Source organism: Pinus tabuliformis, chromosome 7, assembly GCF_031772625.1.
Source record: "Pinus tabuliformis cultivar Carrire ecotype Pingquan chromosome 7, CPIR1, whole genome shotgun sequence".
In the NCBI taxonomy this organism is placed as follows: Eukaryota; Viridiplantae; Streptophyta; class Pinopsida; order Pinales; family Pinaceae; genus Pinus; species Pinus tabuliformis.
This window is the reverse complement of record NC_142293.1, coordinates 1578624350-1578637817: the sequence shown is the minus strand read 5'-3', so window position 1 is coordinate 1578637817 and position 13468 is coordinate 1578624350.

The following is a 13468-nucleotide window of genomic DNA, read 5'->3' as shown; positions in this document are numbered from 1 at the left end:
GAAGCTATTTTTCTAATATTTAAGACATTTTTTAACGTGACATGATATATTATTCCTGTAAAAGAATGGACCTCAGAGAAATTCATTTTGACAAGCTTGTATAATTTCACAACATTTATTTCACATAAAACAAATACTAAGAAATAAAAAACAAACAAACAACTGAATGAGATTGAAATTGGTTGAAGAAGGAAACTTACTTGGCACTTGAAAACAAGTAAATCTTGTTGATTTTGAAGTAAATGATGAGGGCAAGTTCAGTAGAAAGCTCCAATATTTCTTTTTAGTGACTTATTTTTGGTTGTGGTGTTGTTTTCTAGAATATTGCATACAGTTTTTTTGAATTGACATTTCAAACCATTTTTCATGGTTCATGAACCACTAGAATGGTTCGAAACATCGATTCCAATTTGTATGCAATGACTCTACAAGACAACACCACACATAGTATAGAACGCAAGGGCCTCAAATCAATAACTATCCTTGCTTTTCAAGAAACTAGCATGATAGTGACTACTGATTTGAATGCGTTTAAGGTCCACCTTTTGCTTACACCTTTTCGTTGCTATTTTTTTGTCTGTTCTCTTGGGAATGTGAGTAACAATGGCACACCACCTATTTCCTAATAGAGCATGAAGTTGAATAATCGTCTTCTCTTCCTACACGCTGAATTTTTCCTCTTGATATTTGGTCGTATATAGTTAGCCCAATTCCCAATATAACCTCCAACTCTTTCTTATCTGAGTGCCAAAATTTCTGCCACAGAGCTCTCCAGCTTCCATGGTTGTGCTACAGTATGTAAATAACGAGCTTCTTATTTTCTTTGGGCATCCACAACCCTTCTTGAGCCCAACCTTTTTGCAGCAGGGAACCCTACCATTATTTATGATTTGGTGTGACTTTTGATAACCCTTAGCAAATTTTTTTTCGAATTAAACACTGCAATTGCCCTTCACCTCACCAGTTGTTCCTCGACTACTTTTATTTCTTAATGGCACTTCTTCATCGATGTTGGAAGATGGGAGAATCAAACAACAGGGAGAGTGTGGAACGATTGAGGGAAGTCTAAGGAACAAAAACAAGCCCACCACCCCTTCTCACTATTATAGACACCAAAAAAATGCATGTATATTTTTAGTATTTTTCAATCACGTACTAGCTTACAGTTTAATGGTTGAATTCACAATCCTGACCTAGACTGGATGGTCGGTTCCTTGAATGTAACACCTAGATTACGATGTAGTTGTTCATAGTTTCCTAAGGGGAGATCTCCCTTCATAAAGTTCAAATCTATGAAGGGATAATAGCTGGATAACTTTTTATGCGATTCAAATCTATGAATGTGTGCCAGGTTCCATCACCATGTGAGCCAGAGGTATTGTATGCATTTACGTTATGACCTTGGGCTTAGTCTAACTTTGGTGTTTTTAACTTAAAGACAGGTATTATAAAATTTGATGGGACAAATCGTAAATTAAACATCAAAATGATAGTTTCTGATTTATGAAGCACGTGAAATTTGACCTGTAAAAATTTAGAGCAATGGTGAAATACGTCTTAAAATATGAAATATGTCGTGTGGGACGTGGCCTAGACATGTGTATTTTGCAACAAAGTTTCCAAAATTTTATTGGAATTGATTGATTTAAATAAATGTGATATCAACACGTATCACATAAAATGAATTATGGTTTTTTGGCATGTATATTGATAAGCGATGGTATTGGCCCATTGTATTGTAGTAGCGCATATTTATGAGTTAACAATCTTTATGATAAATTTGAGATAAATCTTCATCTCAAGAATATTGAATTTGAATGAAGTCACATTTATTATGAATTAATTGTTTTAATGTTTATCATAAATTGATGCCTATCACCATTTGGTTACACTAGTTAACTTATTGTCAAAATGATGTGTTACCACAACCATATAAATTAAATGGATGATAAATCCAAAGATGGCCAAGAATAAAAAAAATCATAAAAATTAATTAAACAATAACTTTAGTTTGCTTAATATTATGAAAATAATTAATATGAGTTTTATATAGAGAGAGGGAGAGATATTTTTCATTAGGATTTGGCAATACAATCTCTAGTGAGAATGTGATTTCTTATTGTTTATGATACAATTTAGAATGCAGAAAATTGTGTGTGTGTGTGTGAAAGAAGATTCCTATCTATGCATATTTACCCTCACTTTATTATAGAGATTCTTAATGTGATAAGCTTTGTTACAATGTGATGACTTACTAATACCACATGCAAGAAAAACATAACAAATGCTTGTAAACATTTCTTAAATTGATCCATTTAATTAAAAAGAAAAAAAAAATAAGTTTATATAACATATCTTAAATTGATCAATTTAATTAAAAAGAAAAAATGCATAACTACTATTCCCCTATTCCAAAATAGACATGTTTTCAGGAAAAAAATTATCACTTGACGAGTTAAGGTTTTTTGGGAATAATGTCACGTGAGGAGTTATGGTTATTTGGGAATGTGGTACTAATAAGCCTTGATATTGGCTCATTATTATGAATTGATGCTTATGATGTCTCTACCAACCACTTGTTTTATATGGTTGTAGAATTACTAAATTTAGTTGAAAACAATATATCTATTTTTATTAAGCTTTATTTTATATGGCTATGTAGTATTAATAAATTTACTTAAAAGAAAAAAACAATAGCTATTTTCATTAAGCTCAATCTTTGATAAGTTACTACTACTATAAACATTCTATAATAATTTTTGGTGGTTATATTCTCACTATTCACCTAATAGTTATTCATAATTAAATGAAAAATCTAAAATACCTATTCTAAAATAGACAATCCTATTTGCTTGAAAATAAGGTAGCCTATCAAAATAAATTAAATATTTTTCTTAGATTTAAATAATTTCCATTAGATTATGAAACTATTTAAATTTTATTGACATAAATAAAAAGCATAGATTCCCCCATTAAAGATGCCCATAAGGTGGGACACAAACCACTATTTTCACATAAGAGTCACCACACTAAATGAAGGGTAGTGTCACCACCCAATGGAGAGATGCATGCAAAGGATATTTTTTTAGGTTGATTAATGTTGAGGCAAGGTTGTGTGAGGTATATTTTATAATTATTAGATGTTGGTGAGTGTCATGTGCCTACATAAAAAAATTTACTTAGAAAATTCCTACCACATATAAACTATAATAATTCATGCATATAAACAATAATTAAACACACAGCATATAAAATATGGACACCATAGATTTTAAGGATCAATCGGAAATGCTTATAATATTTATGGTTTACTATGTTCAAATACATGACATGTCACATTACTTAGCATTTAAATGTTTATGTACACTGTATGGTTGTCCTTTATCGTCGACAAAATTTATTTAACACTAACTTAACTCTAATGTACTCTCGAGTGTTGGCAAGAGAATACCACAGAACTTCTATTGTTCGCTCACTATTTGTCTATCCTTTCTCTGTATCCTCGCTCCATCAATGACTATGCATGCTCAACCTCATCTGATGGCAGAGCCCTTGTCTAGCAGCTTCAGTTAAGCCTTGGGTAAGGTCCTTTGTTCAGTGGTGTTATTGTGATTAGTGTTTGGCCTATGGCTTTTTGGATTCTCTCATGAAACCTTCACAGGCCTTCCTATGTGATTCCTTAGCATCCAGAGAGAGGCCTCGATGTGCTACTCCTATGGTGGATTCATCCCGCAGTGCCGCTTTGGCAGGTAATTTTCCTATATGAAGATTTAACTATATGCATAAATTTTTGTTTCTTGATCACTGTCACAAGGGATAATGCTATTTGCGGGTTTGTGAGGTAGTAACATGAGGATTGAAGACAAAATACTTCGAATTTTAATCCAAAAATACAAAAAAGTTTTATAAGCAAAGGAGTGGGATCCTTGAGCTATCACTTTACGAAGCTTTTTAGATAGGATTTGAGCTAAAATTCAGGGGTTTGGATTATCTTGTAATTAGTTCAAGTAGATAGGCTTAGTTGAGATTCTCAAGGAGAATAGCATGCATATTAGATAGGATGAGGCAGTTTTGATCCATTGATTTAGGATCTCGTTGTTGTATGTACAAGTATTTTTGTAAGTTTTGAATTAGTGTAATGGGATTTGGCTATGGAGGATTGGACTATAAAATTTGAAATCCCTTTGTGTCTCTATGTATTCTGTGCATGCATGGTCAATTCTGGAGGTTTTAAATTTCCTTCAAAATATTTTTGAATAATATTGATTTCCAGTCTGGACTCAGAACTAGTTTCTATATAATTTAGTGTTGTCACATGTAAGTCTTTACTCATTGTGCATTGACATGAATTGAATGTATTTTGAAACCACATAGTTTAGTTAGCAATATCCTGAATCTAATAGGTGAGGATTGACCTCGGCGAAAGTGCTAAATCTTGGCGAAATGAGGAAAACCTGATAAATTCACGAAAAACCCAGGAGAAGACCTGAGTTGTTTGATCGACAGATCCAATATATGTAACAGTCATTGTGTGCCAACTAGCGCATGCATTAGTCAGAATAGAAAAGCGGTCTTCGTAGGCATAAGATGTACCTTGTGTTGTCTCAACGTGGTAAGTGGTATTTTGAAAATTCACGCAATTAGCCTTAGCGGTCGACATGTAGCACAAGAAAACAACTTTTCTCATGTGCTCTCGACTAGTTATACATCACACAATATTCCACACGAGATTATGCGACAACTGTTGGATCAAGCGGAATTGATCAACAATGGAGATAGTTGAGACTAGTTGATGAGTGGATGAAGCGATAACCATCAGATTTAATAATTAGATCGATGACGGAGATTTAACATGCTAAAGGTTTGTGGAATTTCATACACGATAAGGATATGAACCAAAGTTTTATTTCCTTTTGATTCTATGGAAAAAGTGGAGGTTTTCCAAATAATGGGTAAATTTAATAGTTCTGCCAAAGTAGAAGAATAGTTAAATTTGGAGGTTGATGACTGATATTCCAAAGGAAACCTGAGAAGAAGTTCCACCTAAACTTGAAGAAATCATTGTCATTTTTGAACGATTATCCTTAACACCTGCAACCAGCCCACCATTAGTGGTATCAGAGTAACCTATTGGCACTAAACAAGATCTCAAATATCAGAAAAGTAAATCCAACATGTCGTTTACAGTTGGAGGAAGACGTGGTGGTGGTCGAAGAAGAGGAAGACAAGTTGAAAATGCTGAAGTGTTGGAAGCGATGCAACAAATCCAAACTAGACTAGAAGCAGTGGAAATTGGAAATGAAAGAGATGGAGATGTCAGTGAGCCTAAAGTTGAAGTTGTAGAAGAAGAGGAACCTACAGAAGTTACTCATGAAATGAGATTCTTTAATTCGGTGTTGGGATCCACATCTAAACCCAGACTTGAGGGTTCAGTTTATACAAGAGGTGTAAATATTGAGGAGCTGATAGACTTGATTAATGACATGGATAAATTCTTTGATTATGAAGAAATGGAAGAAGGAAAGAGAGTGAAATTTGTTGTCACAAAATTGAAAGGGCATGCAACACTTTGGTGGGAAGGAGTGCAGGAAAAAAGGAGGAGACTTGGTAAGAAACCAATTAAAAATCGGAACAAGATGGTGGCAAAGTTGGGAGGTATGTTTTTTCCAAGTGATTATCAACTTTCATTATATAGATGGATGCAAAAGTATTGCAACTAGAAAATATCCTGGATAAGAGAGTGTTTAAAAGGACAAGCGGAGAGGAGTATTTTTAGTATTTGGAAAATGTAAGGATCAACCAATTGTTGATGCTACCTAGATGACAGATTCCATGCTACAGAAGTTGGATAGTTTTGTAGAAAAGCTCATGGACAGGAGCCCATGAAGAATTTTGTCCTCAGTTGTCTATTGCAGGAGCATTAGGCTTGAAGACAGATGACTTTGAATTTTATTTTTTAAATACAAAAAAAGTTTATAAGCGGAGGAGTGGGATCCTTTAGCTGTCACATTACGAAGCTTTTTAGATAGGATTTGAGATAGAATTCAGGGATTTGGATTATATTGTAATTAATTCAAGTAGTTAGGCTTAATTGAGATTGTAGACAAGAATATCATGAAAATTAGATAGGATTAAGCAGTCTGGATCCATTGATTTAGGATCTAGTTGTTGTATGTACATGTATTTATGTAAGTTTTGAATTAGTGTAATGGGATTTGGCTGTGGAGGATTAGACTGTAAGATTTGAAATCTCTTCATGTCTCTATGTATTTTGTACATGAATGGTCAATCCCAAAGGTTTTAAATTTCTTTTGAAATATTTTTGAATACTGTTGATTTCTAGTTTGGGCTCTTTAGTACTAGTTTTTATATAATTTTGTGTTGTCGCATCTAAGTCTTTACTCACTGCGCATTGAAATAAATCAAATGTATTTCAAAACCACCGATTTTAGTTAATGATATCCTGAATCTAATAGGTGAGGACTAACCTTGGCGGAAGTGCTAAATCTTGTCGGAATGAGGAAAACCTAATAAATTCGCGAAAATCCCAGGAGAACACCTGAGTCGTCCGATTGAAAAATCCAATAGATCTAACAGTCATCGCGTGCCAACAAGTGTGTGTGTGTGTTATTCAGAATAGAAAAGTTGTCTTTGTAGGCTTAAGCTGTATCTCGCGTGGTCTCAAGGTGATAAGTGGTATTTTGAAAATTCGTGTAATTAGCCTTAGCAGCCGACACATATAATGAGAAAACAATTTTTCTCGCGTGCTCTCAACTCGTTATACATTGCACAAGATTCCACTTGAGTTTATGCGACAACCGTTGGATCAATCAAAATTGATCAATGGTGGAGATCGTCTAAACCAGTTGATGAGCGAATGAAGTGATAACGGTCAGATTAAAGAATGTGATCGACAACAGAGATTTAATGCACTAAAGGTTTGTAGAATTTCAAATGTAATAAGGATATGAACCAAATTTTTATTTCCTTTTGATTCTGTGGAAAAAGTGGATGTTTTTCAAAATAACGGGTAAATTCAATAGTTCTGCCAAAGTAGCAGAATAGCAAAATTTGGAGGTTGATGATTGATATTACAAAGGAAAACCAAGAAGAGGTTCCAACTGAACTTGAAGAAATAATTTCTAGTTCTGAACGATTATCCTTAACACTTGGAACCAGCCCACTAGTTTTCTACAGGTACTTCTGGAGGTCCTCTGGTGCTCTGAGTAACATTGTGAGGCACCACCTCCATTGTTTTGTTATGGTTCTATGCCCTGATTCAATAATTGTCTCAAGGTATGTGCAAGTTATCGTCGATCGCTAGGGCTTCTAATGGGTCCTCGTGTCCTCTTGAATGCCAATTAAAAGGGTTAATGTTTAGAAAGTTCATTTGTTTTCTTTGAAGCGATTGTAATGCTGATGGACTTGTTTGGGTATTATGGAATATGTCAAGACCTTCTTAGGCGTGTCTCTGTCAACATTTTATTTGTTAAGTTAATTGTTTGCTTTATGTGACAAGGGTTCCCATCGGGTTTTGTCAAGTTTACTCACCAGTTAATTTAAAAGTTGTCCTGCAGCGGGTGTCGACTCTTTCTGAGTTCTTGTTAAATTATGCTTCGGCTTGACTCAGTAGTTCTAAATATTCCATTGCATCTCTGCATATATAGTTATTAATTTGATGCTCAGATTTTTCTTTGATGAGTGTTCCTCTTGCACAATGGTTTTAGTGAGGGTTTATCCCCTGCGATCATTCCAAATTTTCTTGTATGTTCTAATTCCATTCTGGCTCGTGTTGTTGCATTTAATCATGAAACTAGAATAATAATTAATACATTTCTTTAGTTTAGCTATTAGATTTCAAAGTTTGTACTTGCCCAGCTTGCTTTGTTTATGTCGAAATCTTCTCCAGGCTTAGCTTCGATTCCAATTTTCATCTGTGTTATAATTACATGATTAATGTGTGTGAACCTGGTCAAGATTGGGTGATAAACTCTTTATCGGGGTAATCTTGATCCAACAGTTCTGCTCCTTCAAAGTTATAGTTAATACACGACAAACAGTTCCCTGAACCATATGTAGTCACAAGCAACCCATCGCGGATGGATAATATGCGTAATTTATCATTTTCAAGTTAGTTGTTTTGGCCTTTTTTGCTGAGTGCATTTTCAACGTTATGGCCATAATGGTCGACCCTTATTGTTTTTTCTTTTGTCAATGTAAATTGTTTCCAGAATAATACTTTTACTGTAATAGCTTTCGGTATTTGGTTTATAATGTACCTCTTTGTCAATATGTTTATTTTCCAAATAAGTCATCTTTATTGTGATATCTATCTATATCTAGATATAATTTTTTCCCCTTGCCATGATGTTTATTCTCGGAAATGAAATTTTTTACAGTAATAACTATCTGGAAAATCTATTTATATTTCTTTTGTAAAAACTGTAGCTATGTATATACAATGAAAGATTCCTCCTATTAATATCACAATATAGGATATTCTATTGATATCACAATACATTGTATTCTGTAATTTCAGAACACTGAGTTTTTTTTCTGTATTTAAATCTCTAAGGTTTCTCTTCTTTTATACATAGGATTTGTCTAGGTTTTCTTTCTTATACATTTCTATATTCACATAGTTCAGATTGCTACCCTCAGGCCATGTAGTTACCTAATTTTAAGAGTTACTATATGTGAATTTTAGAGTATAAATTAAATACAAAGGATCCAATACTTACCTAGGTACAGACTTACGACAGTTAACTGTTGAAGCAACCACTTCAAATCATAGATTTATTCTCCCAACCATGAGACTTTCCTTCAGGTCCAAGCCTCCCCCTGAGCTCTTTCTCATAAGATAGATTCCTTCTTGTAAGACCTATCAGTCACAGCATCTGCAACTATCTGGTCACCACTAGACTTAGCTCACAAACCGTCTGTTCTTCAAGCATCACGGGCATTCCCCTATGTCCTTTTCAAGTTCTCACGGGTACTTTCACATTATCCTCTTGATCCCTTCTTGGATAATTCATAATCAAGGAAGTAGTTAGGCTTAGGTAACTACCTATTCCCAACTTCTTGATATGAAAGAGAGTTACAAGATTTCTTAACACTCCATATTTGTTTCCATTCAATATTAACAAAATTTTATACATAAATCAAATGTGAATAATAATAAAATCCAGTGTTTGTTTTTACTACAGTAAATAAAATAATTACATTTTCTCTTGGGACATCACATCTCCCTCTCCTAAAATTAAACATCATCCCGATCCTTTTTTGCTCCAAGCAGACCCAGAAAATCTTCCCTCATAACTCATTTCCACAGCATTAAATCTCTCTGATTGAGTATAACTAGAGGTTCGACCAAGAAATCACCTTCCTGTTCGACCTACAAACAAAAAAATATATTCTAGTTAGTTCCTTCAACTATTAATGCTTTTCTTTTGGCAGATTGTAAAATTATTTTACCTGTATATCTTACCAATTAATTATAAGTTTAGGATCGTAAACATATTTTTTTAACATGGAAACATGGAAAACGTTGCGCACACGAATATGGCTAGGCAAGGCGACCTGGTAGGCCACTGGTCTGACTCATGCCAAGACCTGGAAAGTGCCACAAAATCAACATACCAGTTTGGCACATCTTCTCCATTGTAATGTACTTTTCTTTGGTCGTACCCTTACATAGATGTGATCTCCAATTTGAAATTCCTAGAAATTTCTTTATCAGTCAACAAAGTTCTTTTCTCAATGTTGAGTGGCCTTTAAATTAGAATGAACCTTCTTGACCATTTCCTCCATTTCTTTTAGTAGATCACGTCTAAGCATCAACTTATCTTCCAGCCCTTCCCAACTTGAAGGGGTTCCACTTCTGTCCATACAACACTTAAAATGGGCTCATTTGCAATGACATATGATAGACAGTGTTAATAGAAAATTATACTAAATGTAGGTAATCCTCCCATTTAGCCGATATCCTTTGATGTTTGTTTTGTGAGCGAAACAAAATCCGGGAGTATCGGAGGGAGGATCGGAGAGAGATGGCCATCGCTGAGAGTTCTTTCTGCGCACGAAATGAAACCCTCGTCCACTACAACAAAACCAGCGATTAGCGTCCCTTTTTACTTCTTTTTTTTCATCTAGAGCCCATTTTTGGTGCTATTTGCATCCATTTATCAAATATGGTGCAAAACGTGACACAAAATTTGCATCAAGTTTTGCACCAAATCTTACACCAAGTTTAGCACCAGGTATTGCAATAGGTTTTGCACCACGTTTTGCACCAAATTTTATGCCAAGTTTTGTGTCATCCTTTACACCAGGTTTTGTTCCAGGTTTTGCATCAAGTTTGGCACCTAATTTTGTTTGACATACTTTTGCATCCTCATTTGCATCCACTTTTTGCACCTACACTTGCATCAACTTTTGCATCCTTTTTTGCATCCTTTTTTAAATAATTTTTTGCATCCATTTTTTCATCCATTTGTGCATCCCTTTTGCGCCAAGTTTTACATCGTGTTTTGTGTCTAGTTTTGCATCTAATTTTGTTGCATCCACTTTTCCCTCTTGTTTGGCATCCATATTTACATCCTCTTTTGCATCTATTATTGTACCCACTATTGCATCTAATATTTTTGTGCCACAATTAGCACCTAGTTTGGCACCTACTTTTGCACCCACTTTTGATTATAATTTTGCATCCACGTTTGCATCCTCATTTGCGTCTACGTTTTCATCAACTACTACATCTATTTTTGCATCCCTTTTTGTATCCAATTTTGGACCGGGATTTGCATCAGGTTTTGTGTCTCGTTTTGCATCTACTTTTGCATCGACTTCTATTGCATCCACTTTTGCACACAATTTTGCATCCACTGTTGCACCCATTTTAAATTTCACTTTTTGCATCCCTTTTTACATCTTCATTTGCATCATACTTTGATTCTTTTTTTGCATCTATCATTACATCCACTTTTGTTATGCCACAATTTGCACCATGTTTTGCACTCATTGTTGTATCCACGTTTGCTTCCAATTTTGCATCCATGTTCACATCCTCTTTTGCATCAAATATTGCATCTATTTTTGCATCCACTTTTATGTTAGGTTTATGCATTGGGTTTTGCATCTCGTTTTGTATCTACTTTTGCATCTACTTACATTATATCCATTTTTTGCATGCAATTTTGTTTTGCTTGTTGCATCAATGTTTGCTTCCACTTTTACATCCATTTTTGCATCTTATTTTGCATATTTTTTGTCTATTGTTACATCCACTTTTGTTGCACCATATCTTGCGCCTACCATTGCAACCACATTTGCTTCCACGTTTGCATCCCCTATTGCATCCACTTTTGTTTCATCCATTTTTGCATATACTTTTGTTTCCGTTGTTGCATCCACATTTTTTTCACCACAATTTGTGCCAAGTTTTACACCTACCATTGGACCCATGTTTGCTTCCACTTTTGCCTTCATGTTTGCATCCAAGTTTGCATTGACAACTGCATCTACTTTTGCATCCACTTTTGTGTTAGATTTTTCATGTTGTTGTGCATCTACTTATGTTGTATCCACTTTTCATCCAATTTTATTTCTATTGTTGCCCCCATTTCTATGTTCGCTTTTGCATCCCTTTTCCAACACTCATCATATTTTCTGCATTGATGATATTCCTTATGGCATTGACAATTATGAACAATTGATGACAATGTCAATAATATTGACAATGATGAAAATGAAGATGATGGCGATGACATGAATTGTGATTATGATGATAAAGACGATAGTGGTTACAATGACAATGATGATGATGGCAATGATTATGATGATGACGATGCTAATGACGTTGGCGAATCTTCCCAATTTTAGATGTTGTCATTGTCATAATCATAAGCATTATCTTTGGTGTCATGATCATCATTTTCATCTAGGTCATCATCAAAAACAATAATGGCATGAATGATGATGATGCATGATTACAACAATGTCGATAGAAATTACATTAATGATGATGATGGGGATGATAAAAATGACAATGACGATGATAATGGTGGTGATGATCATCATCATCGATCATCTGTCAAAAATAGAGTTGTTATTTCTCTTACGTATATCAATGTGTCCTAAACAACCCTTTTCTAGCACTGATCACATTTTTTGGGTTGATGATATTTCTTACAACATCTACAATTATGAACAATTGCAAACAATGTCCATAATGATGATGATGATGGCATGAATGGTGATTATGATGATAATGTAATGATGGCAATAACAATGACAAGGATGATGGTGATGATGATGACAATGATTATGATAATGAGAATGACCTTACAATCTTATGGATTCGTGAACAATTACTAGTTTCAATACCATCTTCTGGATACGTATTACTATCATACTTTTTAAATTTTCTGTCTCTCTTGAGGTATCTTACTATAATGGTGTTGTCAACACTAGAAAGATATCTTGTTGTAATGGTGGTTCTAATGTTAGCACTAGCAAATTTTAGAAGGGAGGATGCTACTACAAGAGGAATTCCTTCTAAGTGACTATGGCATTCAAAATGAGGCTTTATGGGCTGCTTGTTAACACATGTTCTCATGCTCATATAAAATTAATGTGAAAAGTTGCTTTAATTGGTTTCCATGCATAATTGATATTGATAATGGGGTGGTATAAAATTGTAATGGGCATATCCGTTAGTTAGTTATGATGGGTCAACAACATTGAAACCATCCAAGTGACATTTCACCTTGGAACAATCGTCGCTCGTGCGAAAACACGAAGTTTATGTAAATGAAAGTTGTGATTGTAGTGGAATTAAAACCATCGAGAAATATCAAAGAAGACGCTGCCTACCAGTTTTGAAAGACAACCAAGGCATTGAACAACTATTTGCGTTAGGATGTAGTGAGGGAATCGAAGGAAATTTGGCAGCCCTAAGTTGCCATTACTATTGCCAATCACACATTCAATAGTAACCATAAAAGGTAGCCACATATAAACAGAACCTCGAGGTGTTGACAGTCAGAATCTATTGTAATAACTTTGACGTATATATAGTTTTGTGTTTAGATGAGAATGAAGTGGGCTTCATCCAGGGTTCGGCTCAATCCTCGTCCATTCCATGCAGTGGTGTTTAATTCGCCAAGCAAGAGAATATTACGTGAGTGTTCAGAGTTAAATCAACAGAAATCAAGGACGTGTGATTGTCAAATTATTGCTCCTCCCTTATGATTGAGCGCTTGATGCGATGGTCATTATCCTTGGGTGATACTTTTATTCCCCATTTTCTATTGAAAAAGTAGCGTTTTTCTGTTTGATTATGATAGGATTGGATGAACGCCGGTTTGGGTGGATGTAGACCCATGTTTTTTTGTGGTGATCTTCAAATGTCTTGAGGATAAGAAAAAAATCCTTGACCAAGGTCCATGGTTTTGGGGATGAGTTGGTC